General features: G+C 44.5%; 1 pseudogene; it reads left to right on the top strand.

The window, feature by feature from the left end:
- Positions 1 to 426: 426 nt before the first annotated feature.
- Positions 427 to 16,676, top strand: LOC147668143 (uncharacterized; annotated as a pseudogene).
- Positions 16,677 to 17,131: the final 455 nt, after the last annotated feature.

The raw sequence follows: 17,131 nt of genomic DNA, 5'->3' as shown, positions 1-17,131 counted from the left end.
ATTCCTCTACTCACTGTTCTGTTGGTAGCTTTCACCACTCATCTGGTTACCAAACAAAACACAAACTTGCCAATCAATAAAAACACCTTGTGTTGGGACAGAATGGCCCTTTGCAGGGTAAGAGACGTGTATCCCTGCCCTGAGTGCCCGACTGTACTGTTGTCTGGATCCCTAATGCTGAGCTATGTCATTGATGAATAGAGATCATGGGTGTGTGCCATAACATAGACCTGTCTCACGGACTGCGGTCTTGTTGGACCAAGAGGGTCATAGTGATGGAAGGCTATTGTCTTCACTAGGAGCAGCTATCGTGGACTGAGCCGAGGAGCGAGGCTTATGTGGAGGGCATCAGGCCTGCATGGCCTCGTGGTGGGGGGCTCCGCGTGCCAGAGAGGGGGCCACCATGAACATCAATGCCAGGTCAGCATGACCGTGCTGGTAAGTGCTATGGATCTGACCCCGTATTCCAGGAGTGGCCGCCGGAGACACTGAGGTTTGTTTCTGCGAGCCTTGACTGATTGTCTGACTCTACCTCACTGAGAGTCGGTGCAGAAGGGCTGCTTGGCCCAGTTGAGCAGGATCCAGAGTAGGTCTCGTCCTGAGGCATCAGGAGTAAAAGGCCTCAGCCACCATGGATGGGCTCAGTAACTCCTGCTAGCCCTGCGGCCCACTGAAAGGGGTTCTGACACCTTGCTACTTTGCGACTTAAATCACAGCTTATGAAGCAGCCAGCTGAGGGAGTTCTTTGGGCTGTGCACGGAAAACAAGAGGCAGATGATTTAAGTAATGGTGAGATTATGTTACCTATGCGAGTCTATATTCTTATTATTATTTTAATTCCTGATTATGAACAACTGGGTGAAATTTATTTCACAAAACTCATCCTACCCTCACATTGCCAGACACCCTCTATATTGAGATGAATCATAATCAATACCCAAGTCCAAAGGACATTACTTAGTTATTTATTTTCTATTAAGTGTCTGGTGTCTTGTTCACCAGCACAGATGTCAAGAGATGGCAGGTGCTTTCAGCGAATGTGCAACACCAAAACCTGACACATATGATGAAAGCAGTGCCCTCACTAGATATCTAACACCACAGATTTTCTGTAGACCAAGGGCCCGATGTAGGTAAATCTTTTTTACCACTTCATAAATACTGATTCATACCGAATCGGTATTTAAGAAGTGGTAAAAAAGAGAAGGGCAGATGTAGGTAATTTTATTTAAAAAAAATAAATACCGAATCGGTAATGCCCATTGATTCCTATGGGCATTGAAGCCCATAGGAATCAATGGGCATTACCGAATCGGTATTTACCGATTCGGTAATTACCGATTTCTGCAAGGGTGCAGGGGGTATCACTTTGACACCCTCTAGCACCCCCAATACTGGCTTGTGTGCCATGTGGCACACAGACATGTCTGTCTGTCACATGGCGTAGGTGTGCATGCACACATGTGCATGCACACCTGGATTCGGTATTTTAACACCCAATTGAATTGGGTGTTAAAATACCGAATCTGAAAGGCCTGTGGGACTCAGAAGAGTCCCACCTACATCTGGAAGATACCGAATCGGTAAAAATACCGATTCGGTATTTCACAGATTCTGTAAATTTACCGATTCGGTAAATATACCGAATAGGTAAATACTGTCCCCCTACATCTCAAAGTGCCAAATACCGGTCGGAAACGGCCGATTTTGGCCGTTTCCGACCGGTATTTGCCACCTACATCGGGCCCCTAATGATTTTCTATCCATCTATTAGGGCCATACTGGCCTATCTTTAAAGTCAACGTCCATTGAGAACAAACCAGCAGTAAATGAATAATGTGCCCCAGGCCACCAATATACAAAGCCTCGCAATTATTTCCAATAAGCAGAATCAGTATCTTTGTCAGGGGCGTAGCTTGAATTTGGTGCACCAAGTGTAGTGGCACCGGGACCCAGAGACTTGTGGGGGTCCCAGGAAGCCTCAATAATGCTATATTTCACAGTTCAAACAGTGGTCATGGGGCACATTTCCTTCCTTGCACTAGGGCCCTTGGCACACTCTTACACCACTGATCTATTTGCATTGAACATGCGTGTGTTCCAATTATTTATTTCTGTAGGGATTCCATATGCTTTTATGTGAAGAAACCCCAGACCTGTTGCACCTGCTGCCCTCAGTGAAGAACTCAGCCAGGGACGGTAGCCTATAGTTTTGCAAACTTTTATAACCATTCTCCCTTGTCAGGCCGCACTGGAAAAAGGAGTCTAATCTAACATCCTTCACTCCCGATGGACCGTACGTTGCATATTAATTTTAGGAACATACAGATTTTGTGTAACAACCTCTGTCAGTCTTGTTATACTCTCATGGACACAGGGCAGGAACACTACATTTCTCCCTCCTGTGATTTGCCTGAAAGCGCCCTGAGTCATGTAAGTAGAGAATAGAGGATCTGTGTTACCTAACCACTGGTTCAATGAATATTAATAGTTTAGGCTATCTCTGTTGGCAGCGACGCATGTTGTTTACAGTGCTTAGATACATCAAAGCATGGGCATCAGGTGAAATGAAGGAACACATTATCAGTATCATCACAAATTAGTTATTGTTGTGAAACTTGAAAGGTATATCTAACTCTCGGTGAAACTAACAAATGTGATATTAGTTGGCAAGATCCTTCTTCTAAAATATAGCTTTGCAAGAGGATAAAACAAGATCAATTTAGCTCCGATACAAAATGCAGTGTTGGAGTTTAACTTAAATGAGGTGGGCATATGTTAACCAACCTTTCTGGAAGGGATCAGGGGATTTTCCGTTTCGATTTCTCAAGAACGCCAGTCAGAACTGCCAAACTGCAGTTAAGGCACTTGTGCTGCTACTGAGTAGAGCGGACTTTCTTAGCCGTGCGAGCTACTATGCCTTGGTTTGAGATTTGTATTTTCCACAAACCCTTCCATCCTAAGCTCCAACTTGCCCTATCTGAGATCCAACAGCACTGGCCAGTCTGAGTCTGCTATCCCTGCCCTCAAAGGAAGAGAAAGTCTCTACAAGAGGAGAACCAAACTAGCAAATCCATTCAGAGCAAAGGAAGCCGTGCACCAATGAATAACCACCCAAAGGCGCCTTACACAGCCTGGAGTTTTCTGAACTCTGATTTTGTACTGCCATGGCCTCCTGAAGACAAACAGAGCCTTGGGCCAATCCAGATAATAAGGTTTCTTAAGCTTTGGGGGTGCGCCCTAACACCGCTGCAAGGGCAGGAGGCTCTCTCTATCTGGACTGATCTCCAAGTGGTCCACCATGTTTCAAGTTCCCCACAGACAGGCAAGCAATTGTTCTGGAATGTGAAAAAAGACAATTCCGACTGGTCCAACAAACCATAGAGGTATGACAGGCAGATCTGACAGTCATTATTCTGTGAACTGTTTTGCTTTGCTGAGTTGTTGAACCTTGCATTAGCCAACACCGCCCTAAGATTAAGCCTTGACCCCAGGTCACTGTACAGAACATTGTGAGAAACCTAATTTTAAGAAATCTCTGACTTCCCTCTGAAAGGGTCTCTGGAGCAAAGTCTCTGTGGAAGTTTATCTAAAGGGCTTGGGCTACTCTTGTTCCCTCAGGCTGCAAAGAAGATTTCTGACAGGTTGTCTGTCTCTTACAGCTCTTAATCAGTTCTCATGAATTCATTGAGCAGAGAAGACGAAAAGTTCAGGAACGTATTGTTCAAAAGTGCACAGACTGGCTTCACATCACTCAAGGTGTTGAATATAGAAATGAGACGGACACGTTCCCTAATGTCAGTGTCTGGCAGTGCCAAGCGTGCAATGTATTTATTTATAAGTATGCTGTTTTCTTGCAAACGTGTGAAATAAAAAACACAAGTTTAAAGGTGAAAAGGTAATAGTAAACATATAAAGCAACATAAAGAGAGATTAGCCACCAGCCCTGGCACTGCCTGCAGGACAGCTAATGCCTGAAGTGGGCTGACTCATGCCCAATGCTGCATGCGGCGGCGCGTGGAAGCAAAATGTGAATTACTATTCCGCAGACTAGAGGGCGAAGCCCTCTGTATATATTCAAATATATGTATTTTGTTATTCATGAACATGAAGCTAGTGAATCGGCTACACCTGTCTGTAGGCCATCCCTAACAAGCTCCACTTAATACAAATCTAGTTAGCAGCGAATCCCAGGCTGACATTCGAAGTGCCAATTGTTGTCTTTTTATTAGGCATTCATGGATTGACTGCACTCGGCAGGGGCCATCACAGCCTAATTACAGTGGCTTCAAGACCCAGCAGCAGCCCGAGCTGCATCTGCTGCACTTAGACTCCGTCAAAAGGGATCAAGACAAAAATCAACAGCAACCCATGGACGAGCCAACACCTCGCCTCTGGCAGGGACAAATGTCAAAGCCACGCCTTCATTCTCTATGCAAATCGCCACTTTCACAGTGAAATGAGGCCTCCTAGAGAGTTTCTTTGTGCAAGGAAATGATCTGAAGTGTGTACAGAATGCAGGGCACTGGGATACGTTCCAGGCCTAAAATAACTTAATAGTGTGAGGGTGATGCAGGGCTTTAAGTGGGATGAAAATACTGGGGGTCTGTCAAAGGGGCGTGACCAATGTAATTAAGGGCGTGGCTTAAACACATTTGAGTGAAAAATCTGTGCTTAGCATAGTGTGCCACCAGACTTGTATTTTGCTGTTTCTGTCGTAGCATCCAGATATACGATGCACTAAGTAACCTCATACCAACAACAAGTCAGGAATATTGGCTTTGTCAATGGTTGGTAGTTGCATAACATAAATAAGTAGCAACTAATGGAGGGCATGTTTCCTAAAAGCAGCTATACATCTCTTTCCGAATGACTCCATGGGCTTTATGCAATGTAGCATGAACAATTGTGAGAAGTAAATAAATGTAACAAATGAAGAAAAGTCCATTTACAAGGTGATGTGCTGTGGCCTCTTAGAAAGATTCATGTCATTGAAAGAGGCTTCTGTTGTATGTGGGCCCTAGGCCCTCATACTATTAAAATGAGGAGACACAGGCACAGGTATTGTAGTTGGTTAACTGGCCCTGAGCATGTGCGCTCAGCCCTTTTTTATTTAGCAGGGTCATCTGACTGATGACGCCTGTGGTGGGTGGGTGTTCAGTGTGTGACAACATACTGAACACTAGAACGTATCCAGCGCGAAACTACATCCCTCCCAAACTTTAATGAAGATCCAAACAAAATGAAGTCCGAATTTGAGGGAGAGAATACAAAATTGCAAACCCAAACATAACTCAATGCAGATGACTTCCACATAGTCTCTGCGCTGCTGGTCATCTATCGGCGAGGGTATCTTTGCAGCCAGGACCATTAGTTCTCCCTGGCACAATGTTCAGGTGCCCTGTGGATGTGCTCCTTTTGTACTGGCACCGTGGAAGTGTGCTTTACAGTCCATTTCTTCTAACACTGCAGTTAGTAAAAAAGTGCGGATGGAATGATGGTGGATCATTGGTGTGCTGCTGTCCACTGTATAATCCTGGTTGAGGTGTTTTCTCCAGCTGGTGGCTGTCTCCAACAAGATCTGCATTTGCAGGATATCCCTCTCATGGATACCCCTCTCTCGTGGGTGTCCCCTCTCACTGGACGACCCGGAGGCCCTTTGTTGCCAAGCTTCCACTTGACCGGTGGGCTGCCGCATTGTCGCTCCAAACGCGTTGGAGGAGTCGCTAAGGGTCCCTTCTCTGTGTCCGAAGCTCCACCTGAAAAGGGTGTTGTTGGCACTTGTACTGTCGCATGCTACCGTTGTTCTCCCTGGATCTCCAGAGCAAGCTTAAACGGTCCATCTCTCGTTTCGGGATCCGCTGCCACCGGTGTCCCTGAGGCCTCTGACCCTTGGAAAGCCACGGTTCTGTGTCCGTTCCATCCCAGAGGTGGTTGTTACCAATGGACCGGCTCGCTCGCCTCTGTCGTTTCCGGGTGATCTTCGGGTTTGCATGTAGATGTGTACTCCCAGTGGTGTCACTGTCACTGGGCCCTCAGCGCAGGGTAGAGAGATACTGCACGATTGCTTCATATATGCAATCCAGCCAACTGCATTGGCTACTGCCGACTGATGGTGACCTTTAAGGATGGCATAGGGTAAACATGAGCCTGGAGCACGGATGAAGAAATGCTGGGGGCAACGAGTGACAAAGTGGTGGTATCAAGTAGGAAAGGAAGACCCAGCCCAGTGTATTGTTTCTGGCCGATCTAATGAACAGTGTAGGTCCAATTCCTCAAAGGCTGTCTGAATTAGGAACTCTGACGAGGAGGTAGTCAATGATATTAGTGGCTTTGCCTGGCACAATGGAACCAAACATTCATTGTTCACAGTAGGGAGATTATATAGGAAAAGGACTGGATGTGATGTATTTTAATGCTTCTACAGTAGATTATTGTTCAGAGAAGGGTCAGAGATAGTCTGAGGGCTGAAGTTATGTTATGTTATGTATTTGTTTAAGCGCGAACAGCTGCCCCAGCAACGAGGCGTCCCAGCGCTAATAACCATGAAATAACAGCTGAGGGGAATGAGAGGGAACAGCGAGATGGCCTAGGACAGAGGGAACAAATGAGTTTTAATTGCCTTCCGGAAGGCGGACAAGTTATTCAGGGAGCGAATGTTCAGTGGCAGGGAGTTCCAAAGTTTTGCCCCCAGAACTTTGAAGGAACGGCCACCCATTCGGCAGAGCTTCGTTCGGGGGATAGTCACAAGATGTTGACCTAGGGAGCGCAGATTGAGCTGAGGGGTGTAAGGTACTAAGAGCGGGCGTAGGAGTTCAGGACATTCTGATTTAAGAATTTTAAAAGCAATAGTGAGGGTCTTGAATTGAATTCTAGATAGATTCGATCGGCAGCCAGTGTAGTCTTTGAATGGTAGTTCTGACGGAGCACCTACGGGGGAGGCCCACCACGGCCCTTGCCGCTGAGTTCTGTACCCGTTGCAGCCGTGCTATATCTGCTTTATTGGCGCCTAAAAATAAAACACTGGCGTAATCCAACCGAGAAAGAATGATAGATTGAACAATTAGCTGGCGCGTTTTTGAATCGAAGAAACCGAGTATCGGGTTGAGACTCCTCAGCAGGCCCACACAAGTAGCTTCCACTTTCTTTGTGTGGGTCTGAAAACTGAGCGAGGAGTCCAGCCAGACGCCCAAGTTTTTCACCTGAGTTTTTTGGTGAAGGGATGGGGCCCAGCAAGGAAGGCCACCAGTGATCACTCCAGTAACAGGAGTTTTTACCGAGGAGCAGCACCTCCATTTTCCCTGCGTTCATTTGTAAGCAGTTGCCCGTCATCCACTTGGCAACTGCAGCTAAGCCATCCCTAAATCTCGTAGCCGAGATTGAAGGGCCCTCAGTGAGAGTGATGACCAGCTGCGTGTCGTCGGCGTATGACACCAGCGTGAGGTCCCACTCTTTGGCCACTGCCGAGAGAGGCTGTACATAAAGGTTAAAAAGGGATGGACTGAGTGCAGAGCCCTTGGGAACTCCTTGGCCGATGGGGTGGGACTGGGAGATAAACGGAGGGGCTGAGACCCGGAAGGACATGTCCTTCAAGAAAGAACAGAACCAATCAAGGGCAAGATCACTAATCCCTATAGCCTCTAGGCGTTTTAGCAAGATGTTATGGGAGACCGTATCAAAGGCTGCGCTGAGATCAAGTAGAATCAGCGCAGCACTCTGACGGGAATCAAGTATATTCCGGAGGTGTTCAGTGGTAGTCAACAGGGCAGACTCTGTACTATGTCCTGGCCTGAAACCGTTCTGAGATGGGTCCAAGATGGTATTTTGGACCATGTGGTGGGACAGGACATTATTCACATGGGCTTCTGCTAGTTTAGACACCCATGGAAGCAGCGAGATAGGTCTAAAGTTTTCCAGCTTTGTGGGGTCTAAAGTAGGCTTTTTAATAATAGGGGAGACCCATGCTTGTTTCCAGCAGGTAGGGACCACAGCCGAAAAGAAGGAGAGATTAAGTAGCGTGGCCAAGGAAGGGAGGAAGAAATCTAAAGATTCAAGAAATTGGGCCGGTCTCATGGGATCTGTAGGGGAGCTGGACTTAACCTTTCTGACTAGAGGGGAAATACAGCTTTATAAACGCTTGAGTTACCCCAGGGAGCTGCATGACGGGAGGTCTGTACTCTGCCTTCAATCAGGATGACACAGAAATTTCCTGCTCTATGAATGTCCTTGGAAACCCACATTAAGATATGGATCTTGCACGACCTCAGTTGCAACATACATGTCTTTAGGTAACAATGCGATAACACAGCCCATGCAACTGAAGACCTGATTCACAATGGGCCTCTGCACGCTTGTCTGAGGTCCAACAGCTATGGGGGAGACTACACACTCTGGACAGAATCTCCACAATGAGAATTTTCATAGCGGAGACTTCCCCACGACTGCGGGGTCTCCACCACACATGCAGAGGCCCTTTGTGAGAAAGGCACATAGACTTTTACTACAGAAGATCCAACTGAGTGTTCCAGTTTCCCTTCTTGTCCTTAGACTTGTGCCTACCTGGGACATTACCTCCTAAAAGATCCTTTAATTTTGGCTTATTGTCCTGTGATGTTCCCTCTTATTCAGTAGCACCCATGCTTCATCACGGCCAGTCAAACAGCTTATTTTTAACGAAACATTATCAGTTGATAAATCTGCAATTAGTTAATGGCAGTTAAAATGTTGCAGTCAGCGCTAGACACTATTTGGTAGGAAATGACCACAACTGGGACTTCATATACGAAATGTGACACAGCATTGACTGATTTCTCTATCCTTAGAAATGAAAACAGTTTGTGCAATCATTTCAACATCTTAGACTCAGTTGGGTATGACGGAAATTAAATTGGAGCGTTTGAAAGTACATGTTTGAGAGGATTCCTGATTGGAGCCAAAATGTCAAATCAGAAACCTCAAGTAATGAATCTGGAAGACCAAGCAAGGTGAGATAACATCTGTATTCACGGGATCCCATGGAAGGCAGAAAAAGAGTGCATGATTGCATTTTTTACTGAGTTCTTACCATGTTGTCTTGATTTGTAATTTGAATAACCCCTAGAGTTTCAGTGGCCTTTGAATATTGTCAAGAAGTGTAAATAAGAGAGTACACCCTGCCCAATAATTGCATGCCTTCGTAGGCACCAGCATTCAAGATTAATCTTGCAAACACTTAAAAAAGGGATGGTCCAGAACGTTTTGAGTGGGCACCATCCACTTTTCTGCTTCATTTACATACTCAAAACAAACAAAAGTTTCTTGCACTGAGACCAACAATGCATCATTTGAATATTAAATATGAATTTTGAGATTCGACAAACATGCTTATCACGATAAATGGGAAAATGATGGAGAAAACAAACACCACAATTTCGGAGGAATTTTTTTGACTACTTAGGGGTTGATTCCAACCTTGCTCGGAATGGCTCGGAACGCGATCCGGCCGCAAAAGTACGAGCCGGACGCGTGTTTTCCGACCAACTTGTACTACTGTATGAGTCAGCAAGTACGATGCGGGAAATGTGAAATCGCAGACTGAGACGTTTCAGGGTCAATAGAGGCAATTTCTGACCAAGCCAGTATGATGCACGATTCAGACAGCCGGATCGAGACTTAGTTTCTGACTCCTAAAAGTTCTGGGAAGCGGACTTCGGGGGTCTGCGCCAGACCCCCCTTCACCCGTAGCCATACCAGTTGGTCACAGGGGGAACCCAAGGGTCCACCCAACACGTGCATGTATGGTGCGGGTGGCACAGACATGTCCCCACTGCAGGAGGCGCCCTTTTGCGCAACATACCTTTTTCGTCAATGGGAGCCTATGAACGCGTCATACAACAGGCTTCGAATTGACCTCAATGGGGCTCCGAGCTACCCGTGTCTGTAAACGCGTGTTCGCATCGTACTCGGTCGTTCATAGCCCGGGGTGCAAGTCGGTCGGAAAGCACTTCGTATCTGACTCGTACGGAGGGTTTTCCCAACGAGATCGGAATCGGCCCCTAAGTAGAGACAAGGGTGTCACCACATCAACTTCAGGAGATGACTAGTCGGAAGACCAACAGCGTCACTAGGAGCATGTTAAGCAGAACATGTTGGTTAGACCACCTGACAGAGTGTCTGAAAAAGAATTGTGGAGAGATTTAAGAGGGACAGAAAAGAAAGTCTTGATACACTCTGAAAACAGATGCTACTAATCACCATAAATCGATATGTTTCTCTATTGATATGGATATCTTTTTCAGGACTCGGCTGGTAACGCTGTTTAGCATAATTTTTGTTCCTAGAGTTGTCAGAATTGGGAGCACCCATGGGCACATTTTAAGTGATTCAAAATTAGATCTGATAGCTCGACTAATACCACAATAGTTATTATTATTATTATAGAGGCTTTTGTAGCGCGCTCTGTTACTAAACCAATAGTATCCTGGCGCGAGAGAGAGGGGAGACAGATAGGAGTGAATCCAGGGTCGAGAAACAGCCATTAAACAGTGATGTTAAAAAGATGGGTTTTTAGGCCCTTCCTGAACACCATGATGGATGAAGCTGTTCTCAAATGGAGAGGAAGGGTATTCCATAGTTAATGGTGTTTACCTATCACTTCTATCTACTTAGTTTTATAGGCTGTCCCCTTGACTCTGCCCTGGTTCTTATAGAGGGATCAACCAGAAGGCTAGTATTTCAGACCTAGAGACATATTTGCAAGCCCCTATCTCCACAGGAACGTCACTTTTAGTGACATTACTGTGGCGATATGTGCTTCGCCTTATTTACAAGGCAGCGTTAAACCGCTAAACGTGGCTTAACGCTGCCTTGTAAATAAGGCACCTTTTTACACTGTACTTAGCGTGAAAGGGAAGGGCAATGAGGGTTGTGGTGGGCGTTCCACCTCAACACCCATTGATTTTGACGCTGCCCACTATTTACCAGGGCAGCGTAAATAGGAGGCAGCATCAAAATTAAGACCAGGGAAAACCTGCATTATGCAGGACACATAGAAAAAGAAACATGCCATTGACTGTTTATGTGCAGGAAGGTGACCCTTTATTCATATAAATAATATAAAAAAAGATATTTTTTAACTTTTGTTTATGTGTAGGAAGGGACACTTTCCTGGTCATAAACAATCTTCCCCTCATTGCAGACACCCTTGAGCCATGGTGCAAGGGAGCCTGATGCAGGGCTCCACCATACTGTTGTAAATATGGTGCAGCCCTGCGTTTCCGAAGTGGAGGAGCGTGGTGTTAAGCCAAGGAAGCTAAAGTCACGATCTGCCACTTCTTTGTAAATATTCCCTCTACTGACATTTTGGCCTGTTAGATATACATATTAGCTGCACTATTGCATGTATGAATTTTCCTCCAATTTATGGCATATTGCTCATTTTGGATGATGTTTTAAGGCATGATAGGGCGGGTGGGGATTTCAGCCTTATATTCCAAATCGTCATTTTAGATCAGCCAATCTAAACTTGTTGATTGTTCCTAGAAGTTAAAAAAAAGAGCCTGCGCGGAGCTAGGTTCTCAGTGATTGCTTCCAAAACATGGAACTCTCTCCCACTTGAAACGAGAGCTATTGATAGCTACGAGTTATTTAGGAAACACTTGAAAACCTATTTGTTCAGACAAGCCTATGGTTAATCTTTTACCATAGCGGCCAGTATCTACCTTAGCACCGATAGACTTTATGGGTGAATATATGCTTAATAAATTCACCATAACATTACATAACATAACATAGCATAGCACAGGAGTTGGGATCCAGTACCACAGACACAAGTTCACAAATGACACTATTCTGAATATTCGAGTCAGTCATCCTACCTTTTCATGTCCGTTTCCCCATTACTTTTAGGTTTTACAGCTCCTCTGAATCTATAAATTTTCTCCTGCATCACTACTCCATTCCTGTCTTGCAGCTGTGCAGCATGTTATTTCCGCCTCCTCCCAGTGTAGGCAGACCAGTGTAATTTCACTGTCCACTATCTAAATATCTAAATTGCATACACACCGCACCCACTATTATAGCAGGCTCAGACAAGAGAATGATCTATTATCTCCTGGGATGTTATTGGCTTGACCTATTATATAAAATAGAAAAAAAGTGCTATCCACGTTAATTTGTTACAATAATATTGGTGATTTGGGAAAGTGGCGCACACACCAGTATGGTCTTCAGTTATCCAGATTATAAAAAAACATTTACATAGGGTGCTTAAGGAGGAGGTAGAGCCACCAAGTCTTCCTCATTAGGGAAGTAGACAACAGTCTTTTCTTCACAGTTTACGTTAGAACTCCAAGCACTCCAAAGTCAAATCAGGTCCTTATTGCACGTATATTTCCAATATCTATTATTCAGACATTATATTTCATATTCTTAAATTAAGTTTCTTGGTACACGGTTCTTAACAAAACAAAACAGCTTCATGCCACAGCTTCATGCCAACACGTGTTTCGGCTGTTATTATATGACAGGATTTCATCAGGGCTGAAACAAATGCGACAATGGGGTCAGGAATGAGAGGATTCAGGATAAACCTATTCACCCTCTTAGTGCCATGCAATTCAAAGAAAATGAAGGTGCAAACGTACAGTGTAATAGTTCACAATATAAGGACAGATCAAAGTAATATATATGAAGGCTTCCACCAGAAGAAATATGATACATGGTGTAACAAGAAAATATCAATCTATATAAGAATCATGGTCACCTCTTGATGAGAAATGCAATGTGCCAAGAAAATCAATCTCTAAATAATGGGGTGACACATACTAGTCCAATTCCTGGGTAATGCTCGGTACAGAAACAATGGTCCTAGACTAAGTGCCTTAGGAAGGTATTCATTAAGTCAAACTCTATGAACATGATACACATAGAACTCAAGTTACAACGTAGAGTACCCCAGTAGTTTCTCAATTTAATTAAGTACATCCTCAAAAAGACACACAAGCACCATAAATAGCTTAAATAGTAACTGTTTAATCTCACAATTATTATAACAGAACACTGTAGGTAACGTTTCAAAACAGAAAACCAACAAACGCTGGATTATTAAAAAAACCACTTGGGTTGGCAAACTACATCGCTCTTTTCACAGAAGCCAACCCAAATTCCATACACTATGGTGGAATGTCTATGACAGCAAGAATGAAGTGGGAGGATGGCTCCAATTCACTCTAGGAAAAACCCAAACTACACTATATATATTTATTGAAGCTCTAGAAAAAGAGCAAAGCTAGCAATAACCACGAATAGAGCAAATTGTAACCTAAATTGCACTTAAAATTAGCAAACAAACCAAAAGTATGTATGACCTGCTACAATTCAAAGTAACACACTTCATAAACAACACAGGTTTAGATTACTTCAAAACAATAGCTGAAAGCATTTTATAAAATAACTCCACCATAGCCTGTCCCAAGCCTAGCTGCGAAAGGAGGAGGGTTATGCGTGGGGATAGCTGCCCCACCATGTAAACAAATCCTAGCTACAGAAAGGACATCTGATTGGATGGGAAGCCCAAAGTCAGAGAGTCATCACAGCAACCTTCCGGGCAAAGAAAAAGAGAATCAAGATGTATGTTATCCAGTAGTATACACCTACAAATGACAGCAAAGAAGAGGAAAAAGAACAGTTTAACAACAGACTCCAGTTCGTCCTGGAGAAATGCCTTGAGTAGACAAGTGATTGGGGGCCCTTATTGCCAAGATTGGAAGCGACTACACTGGGTATAAAGAAACTATGGGCCTTGGTGACATGAATGGGAATGGTGAAAGGTTCCCTGAACTGGTGATAGGCAGAAATATATTCCCACACAAAAGAATATACAAGACAACATGGGTGTCACCACACCATTCAACAGAGAATCAGATCAACCATGTCTGCATTTCCAGAAGTCCCTGCAGTGATGAGAGGCATCAGACCATCACCCTGTCATGGCCAGGCTAAAGCAAAAGCAGAAGAAAGTATGGATGGAGCTGACAAACCAATGCCAGTGATATATCACTACCCTTCTCAAAGATGCACAGAAATGGAGTGAATACTCAATCACCCTCAGTAACAAGTTTCAATTCCTGCAAGAACTAGAGGATGAGACAGACCCAATATAAAGTCACTTAGAGAAGATCAAAGAAGCAGTGAAATCAACCTGTCAGGTGATTCTGGGTTCCTAGAAACACCAGCATAAAGAATGGATCTCAACTGAGACTCTCCAAAATACAAGAGAGGATGGAAAATAAAGCAGCAGTCAACACATGCCAAGGAAGAGCAGAAAGAACAAATGCTCAAGGTGAATACACCAAAACCAACAAGGTTGCAAAGAGAAGCTTAAGGGAAGACAAGCCAATATTAAGTGATGGTCTTGCGCAGAAGCCCAGGAAGCAGCAAGCCATTGAAACTTGAAAGAACTTTATGACATAACTAGTAAACTCTCCGGTAGATGCAGCAAGACAGAAAGCCCTGTTGAAGACAAAGCTGGGAAGACAATCATGGAAATGAAGGCAAACAACGAAGATGGGTGGAACTCTTTGAAGAACTACTCACCCAGCCCCTACTGCACCAGTCTCCACCAGACATTCAGCCAGCTGCCAAGGACCTGCCAATCGACTGCAGCAGACCAACCAAGGAAGAAATACGGCAGGCCTTCAAACATCTGAGAAATGGGAAGGCAGCAGGACTTGACAACATTCCTCCAGAGACACTGAATGAAGGCATTAAAACATCAGTAGACATGCTCTATGCCATGTTTGGAAGGATCTGGGAAGAGGAAAAGGTGCCATCAGACCAGAAGAACAGTGACCTGAGTAACTGCACAAACTACAAAGGGATAACTCTTCTATCAAACCCAGACAAAGTGTTCAATAGAGTCATCCTGAACAAAATGAAGAAACAAGTTGATCCTCAGTTGTGAGACCAGCAAGCTGGCTTCTGCAAAGATAGATCTTGCACAGACCAGATTGCAAAACTGCTCATCATCATTGAACGGTTGATGGACTAGATCTCCCTCTTTATGTGTTCTTCATTGACTACGAGAAGACATTCTACAACATGGACAGAGAACCTTTGGAAAGTGCTCCGCCACTATGGTGTGCCAATTAAACTTGTAAGAATCATTTGGAACTTTTAAGAGGGAATGACCTGCAAGATAGTCTATGTAGTATAACTCACAGAAGCCTTCCAAGTGAGAAATGGGGCCTGCCAGGGTTATTTGTTCTTGCCTTTTCTCTTCCTGCTGGCTGTAGACTGGATCATGAAGACATTCACAGCAAGGAGATGAAATGGGTTCCAGTGAACACCTTGGATGCAGCTCAATTACCTGGACTTTGCAGACGATCTGGCCCTACTCTCCCATATCCATCTGCAGATGCAAGAGAAGACCCACAATAAGACAGCCACATCAGCTCAAGTTGGCCTCAACTTTCACAGGGGAAAAACCAAGATCCTGAAGGTTAACATGGCCAGCACAACTGTAGTCAGTCTTGCAGGTGATGCACTGGAAGAGGTTGATGCTGTCACGTACATGGGCATTTTGCCTCATTATGATTTTGGAGGCATGGCAGCAGGCCGTCACAGCAGCACCCCACTGCCACACCACCAAAGCCATAATGCGACCACCCACCAGATTCCGACAGTGGTGCCTATGTAAAGGCTCATAGGAGAGCCATCACAGGCACTGCAGTGGGAACGCCATTGCAGGTTCCTGCAGAGAATGGAATTGGGGGTGCATGCAGACAGAGGGCACACCATGTGTACCCCTGCATGAATCCCCTGGCGCAGAGGCAACAGGGGGCGCTGTAGGACCCCCTTTGGTTCCCTTCCACTGCACTTTTTGTAGTAGGCTCACCACCATGAAAACTGTAGCAGTGAGGAAACTCCTAATATGCCTATTAGGGACCTCAGACCACAGCAAGACCACCAGGGAGTGTGGGTCCCTGGTAGCAGCAGCAGTCCCATGGAGGTCCGACCTCCCAACTTGTTATAAGGAGGTCAGATCACTGGCGCAGTGGTAGCCCCTGTGGGTTTGGCGGTCCATTGGACTGCCAAACTCAAAATAAGGCCCATTGTCTTAGACCAGCAAGGCACACAGATGCCGATGTCAAGGCAAGAATCAATAAAGCAAGGGCTGCCTTCATTCATTTAAAGAAGATTTGGAGCCCTAAGGACCTAACACTGCAAACCAAGATCAGGCTCTTTAACAATAACGTAAAATCAGTCCTTCTGTATGGAGTAGAAACTTGGACGACAATAAAGCAAGGGCTGCCTTCATTCATTTAAAGAAGATTTGGAGCCCTAAGGACCTAACACTGCAAACCAAGATCAGGCTCTTTAACAATAACGTAAAATCAGTCCTTCTGTATGGAGTAGAAACTTGGACGACAACAGTGACCACCACAAATAAAGTCCAGACGTTCATCAACACCTGTCTGAGGAAAATACTCCAAATCTGCTAGCCAAATACCATGAGCAACAATGACCTATTACAGCAGTCGTTCCAACTCTCTGCTCATGAGGAAATCATGAAAAGACGCTGGGGCTGGATAGATCAAACCTTCCTCAAGCCAGTGTCAAACACCACCAGGCAAGCCATGACCTGGAACCCTCAAAGGAAAAAGGGAAGGCCAAGAAAGAACTGGCACTGCGGCTGACTGCAAGATGATGGGTTACACCTGAAGTCAGATTGAAAAAAAGGCCCATGACAGAGATAACTGGAGAGTCCCGGTTGATGGCTTATACCCCAGGATGGGTAGTAGGCATAAGTAAGTAAATAAGTATATTATAAAACAAATACAAACAGAGAAAACTCCCAAAAGTGTAGCAAAATCTTAACCAACATTACAAATTGTTTTAAATGAATATTAGGCATAATACTTTATTACAGTCAAAACATTAAATAAAACTCTAATTTTAATTAAGACTGATAAAATATAATGATACACATTTATATGAAAAACATAAACCTCAATACCCAGAAATGTCAAACAACAAATTCAATTCATTGCGAAAAATTATTTCAACCCATAAAATATATAATCTCAAATAACAATAACATAACAATAACATAACACTTACAATAATGATAAAATATAACAGTTTCCACCCA

The sequence above is a fragment of the Lissotriton vulgaris genome, unplaced genomic scaffold (assembly GCF_964263255.1).
Source record: "Lissotriton vulgaris unplaced genomic scaffold, aLisVul1.2 SCAFFOLD_1151, whole genome shotgun sequence".
Taxonomy (NCBI): domain Eukaryota; kingdom Metazoa; phylum Chordata; class Amphibia; order Caudata; family Salamandridae; genus Lissotriton; species Lissotriton vulgaris.
Note: the sequence above shows the minus strand (reverse complement) of the source record. Positions and strands in the feature narration are given on the sequence as shown.